Here is a 4,540-nt window from a genome sequence, read left to right as displayed (position 1 = left end):
GATCCGGTCCTGGAGCGCTGAGCCAGCCTTAGGAGGCATCTGATGGGTAAGAAATGGCGTCCAGATACCCGGATCGTGACAGCACCCCCCCTTTAGGAGTGGCCCCAGGACACTTCTTTGGCTTTTGAGGAAACTTGGAATGGAATCTCCGGACCAAGGCAGGAGCATGGACATCAGAAGCATTGGTCCATGAACGTTCCTCAGGACCATAACCCTTCCAGTCAATAAGATATTGTAGTTGACCGTAACGGTGACGTGAGTCCAGGATCTTGGCCACTTCATACTCAACGCCTCGTTGAGTTTGGACTTTCGGAGTTGGAGGAAGTGAGGAATGAAACCGATTCAAGATCAGCGGTTTCAACAGGGAAACATGGAATGTCCTGGGTATTTTTAAGAAGGGAGGCAACTGGAGTCTGTAAGCAACAGGATTGATGACTTGTTCAATCTTGAAAGGACCGATATAGCGAGGTGCAAACTTCATACTGGGAACTCTTAACCTCAAATTCTTCGTGGATAACCATACCCGATCACCCACCTTGAGAGCAGGAACTGCTCGACGCTTCTTATCCGCAAACTTCTTGTACCTGAACGATGCCTTGAGCAGAGCTGATCGTACGCTCTTCCAGATATTGGCAAACTGATGCAAGGTGATATCCACTGCGGGAACAGAAGTTGCTGGAAGCGGTTGGAACTCAGGGACTTTAGGGTGGAATCCAAAGTTAGTGAAGAATGGTGTTGAAGCAGATGAAGAATGATACTGGTTGTTATGACAGAACTCGGCCCAGGGAAGTAATTGAACCCAGTCATCTTGAGAGGAGGACACATAGATGCGGAGGAAGGCCTCCAAGTCCTGATTCACCCTCTCGGTTTGACCATTGGTCTGAGGATGGTAAGCCGTGGAAAACTTTAGCTTGACTTGGAGGACTTGACATAAACTTCGCCAGAATTTGGCTGTGAATTGAACTCCTCGATCTGAGATAATTTCTTCAGGAAGACCGTGGAGTCGGAAGATCTCTTGTATGAATACTTGAGCCAACTTGGAAGCTGACGGAAGACCGGTGAGAGGAATGAAGTGTGCCATCTTGGTGAACCGGTCAACTACCACCCAGATGGTATTGAACTTGTTGCACATGGGTAAGTCTGTAATGAAATCCATCGACAAGTAGGTCCATGGTCGACGGGGAACGGATAGTGGAACCAGTTGCCCCGCAGGCGACTGGCGGGATACTTTATGTTGGGCACACTTTGGGCAAGATGCAATAAACTCCAAGACGTCCTTTTTCAGAGTTGGCCACCAATAGGACCTAGAGATAAACTCCAGGGTTTTTTGGATACCTGTATGTCCGGCAAAACGGGAAGCATGGGCCCAATGCATGAGCTTCTTCCTTAGCATCGGCTTCACAAAACTTTTCCCTGATGGGGGCGTAGAGTCCATCCCTACCGTGGAGAATGCCAACGGATTTATAATAGGATGCTTGTCTGAAGACTCTGACTCATTTTCTTGCTCCCATGAGCGGGAAAGGGCATCGGCCTTGCGATTCTGAGAGCCCGGACAGAACTGGAGTTTAAAGTCGAACCTGGAAAAGAAAAGTGCCCATCTGGCCTGACGAGGGTTGAGACATTGTGCGCCCTTCAGGTATAAAAGGTTCTTGTGGTCTGTAAGTATGGTGATTGAATGAGAAGCTCCCTCCAACAGATACCTCCACTCTTCTAGAGCGAGCTTGATGGCTAGCAACTCCTGGTCGCCAATGGCATAGTTGCGCTCAGCTGGGGAGAACTTCCGGGAGAAGAAACTGCAAGGGTGTAAATGGCCATCTTTAGCCCTCTGAGATAACACCGCTCCTACTCCAACGGAGGAGGCATCCACCTCTAAGATGAAAGGAGAGTCGATGTCAGGCTGTTTCAGAACAGGCGCAGAGATGAACCTTTGTTTTAAAAGATGAAATGCTTGCATGGCTTCTTCAGACCACTTGGACGGGTTAGCACCCTTCTTAGTGAAAGCAGTAATAGGCGCCACAATGGCGGAAAAGTCTCGTATAAACTTTCGGTAATAGTTGGCGAACCCTAAGAACCTCTGGACCCCTTTGAGGGTTAAGGGTACCGGCCAATTTTGGATTGCTTGTAGTTTCTCAGGATCCATCTCTAGTCCGGAACCGGACACCGTCCTGTCTGACACTGCAGTGCCACTCCTAGATGGGCCAGGTGTTTGTGCCGCCCCACTTGGGTCACTTAGCTTAGTCATCCAGTGACCTCGGTGCAAATTTTAGGACTAAAAATAATATTGTGAGGTGTGAGGTGTTCAGAATAGACTGGAAATGAGTGGAAATTATGGTTATTGAGGTTAATAATACTATAGGATCAAAATTACCCCCATATTCTATGATTTAAGCTATTTTTGAGGTTTAAAAAAAAAAAAAAAAAAAACGAATCCAAAACGCACCCGAATCCGACAAAAATTCTTAAGGGAGGTTTTGCCAAAACGCATCCGAATCCAAAACACGACCGCGGAACCGAATCCAAAACCAAAACACAAAACCCACCCGCTGCACATCTCTAGTTATATCTGCCCCACCTGCACTGCACATGGTTTTGCCCATTAGCTAACAAATTTGCTGCTGCAATCAGGTCTGAATTAGGCCCCTGATTTGGATTTGTACATATACCCGATGGTTTACTATAGATACAGTTGGGGGATACATAGTATTTGCAGGTACCCCACAAATATAAATGGATAAATAAGCCCCTCTGAGAGGAAAAAACCAAACAGCTACTATCAGTACCACACCTATGCAGATACAATTGGTTGAATATCACTGTGTAACCTACTAGCCAGCCAGCCATATATACATACATTACAATTTCCCAAACCATGGCTGTGTTCCCAAGTGTGCTCTTTCTTCAGTTCATCTTAACTACAGTTCTAGCAAGTTATATTAAAAACTCTGTCAGTTGCTCAGTAAAGCAAACTAATTACATTGGTCTATTTGTCATTCTATATATGCGATTTAGAAACACACAGGGGATTTGTGGTGAACTTTTGATCGTCATCTTGTGGTACGTTGAAGAATCTTATGCAATTTACATATTGATTTTGGCTGTGCTCCTCTTGTATCCTATTAAATATTAAATATTCAACAGTATCAAAATCTAGCACAGCAGCAGATTGGATAATACAAAAGTTTCAAGTTGGGAAAACATAATTAGTTTATTGTATTATATATCATCTAAATTGTATGAAACGAGATCAGTGATAACCAGTGTAGAATCAAATAAGCTCATTCACTGAGGACACAAACAAATGCAAGTATTCTTGTTCATTTGCTTTCTGCTACTTGGCACATGGATCTGGGCAGATATTTCAAGACAATTCTCAGATGTTCAGGAGAATTCTAGAACACTGTCACAAAGGGTGTAGTATGGTTTGCCGGTGGTCGGGGTCCCGGCAACCAGCATACCGGCACCGAAATCCTGACCGCTGGCATACCGACACCTGGGCGAGCGCAAATGAGCCCCTTGCGGGCTGGCTGCACTCGCCACGCTGCGGACATGGTGGCGCGCTACGCGCGCCACGCTATCTATTCTCCCTCTAGGGGAGTCGTGGACCCCCAAGAGGGAGAAAGATGTTGGTATGCCGGCGGTCGGGATTCCGGCGCTGGTATGGTGGTCGCCGGGAGGCCGGCCGCTGGCAACCTGAAGACCACCTGTCACAAAATAGGCTTAAACATAAGCAAAAACCAATATACTTGTGTGTTGTTGTTTTTTTTTAAGAAAGAAGTTAACTCCCCACACCACGCTGGATGCATGAGGTGTAGCGCAGCAAAAAGGACTGCATTGTCATGGAAATTATAACAGTTAGTGATCAAATTAACTGTTGCTTTATTAGGGGTGTCAAGCTATGAAAGATAGATCTGTATAGAAGTATCTGTATTCTGGCATGACTGACCTTAAGCTACTGTAGGTACACACCTAAGTTAAGATCCACCTTTTTTTCTTACAGTTGAAGCGATCCAGAGAATTTCTTGTATACACACACCACACAATTATTGTTCCTACTCTATATAGACAATACACAGTGGTGCCAAGAGGGAATGGGGGGGGGGTACAAATTGCACGGGCTACTGGAGGGGCCCAGCGGTGGTCTCGGTTCATTACCCCCATCCAAGTATACCTGTGCTGTGGCCGGCGGCAGGGCAGCCATCAAGGGGGAGCCCTGTGTACAGTTGTCCTTGGCCCAGCCACTCTGACAGAGTGGAGGGCCCGGGCTGCTCAAACAGACAGCCGTGGCTATTCCCGGTGGCAGCTGCCGCCGGTGACACTGACCGCGGCTGCTACAGACAGTTAAACAGCCCTCATTCCGCCATCGAGGGCTGCTCCCCTCCGCCGCCCACCCGCTGCCGCTACCCCTGCCTCCGCATGGCGCCGGTCACAATCACTCAGCAAGCAGCAACTTGCTGTTTAATAAAGTTTTTTTATCCGGATGCGGCGCGGTGTGACGTCATGATGTCGTCAGTGAAGAGGAGCCGCAAAGAGCTAGGGACAG

The sequence above is a fragment of the Pseudophryne corroboree genome, chromosome 1, assembly GCF_028390025.1.
Source record: "Pseudophryne corroboree isolate aPseCor3 chromosome 1, aPseCor3.hap2, whole genome shotgun sequence".
NCBI classification, from domain to species: Eukaryota; Metazoa; Chordata; class Amphibia; order Anura; family Myobatrachidae; genus Pseudophryne; species Pseudophryne corroboree.
This window is presented reverse-complemented; position numbering follows the sequence as displayed.